Here is a 441-nt window from a genome sequence, read left to right as displayed (position 1 = left end):
ATACTCTTCATTGACTACAGCTCCGCCTTCAACACAGTTATCCCCCACAAACTGTCCACACTGGGTCTGCACCCCACCCTCTGTGACTGGCTCCTGAACTTTCTGACTGGCAGGCCCCAGACTGTCAGGATCAGCAATAGGACTTCAGCCAGCATTATCACTAACATTGGTACCCCACAGGGATGTGTCCTCAGTCCCATCCTCTACACCCTGTTCACCCATGACTGTGTCGCCTCACACAAAGACGACAACATCCTAAAGTTCACGAACGGCTCCGCAGTGATACGTAGGTCGCATAACTGGCGGGGACGAAGCAGCCTACAGGAGGGAGGTGGCCGGTCTGGTGTCATGGTGCAAGGACAATAATCTCAGCATCAACATGGACAAGACGAAGGAGATGATAGTGGACATGAGGAAGAAAAGGAGATCTCATAGGCCGCT

At 52.6% G+C, this 441-nt stretch overlaps 1 protein-coding gene across 1 annotated transcript in view; it reads right to left on the bottom strand.

Moving 5' to 3' along the window:
- mdn1 (midasin AAA ATPase 1) overlaps positions 1-441 on the bottom strand; it is a 107206-nt gene that overhangs the window by 45508 nt on the left and 61257 nt on the right.

The sequence above is a fragment of the Monopterus albus genome, unplaced genomic scaffold, assembly GCF_001952655.1.
Source record: "Monopterus albus unplaced genomic scaffold, M_albus_1.0 scaffold128.1, whole genome shotgun sequence".
Classification (NCBI taxonomy): Eukaryota; Metazoa; Chordata; class Actinopteri; order Synbranchiformes; family Synbranchidae; genus Monopterus; species Monopterus albus.
This window is presented reverse-complemented; position numbering and strand designations above follow the sequence as displayed.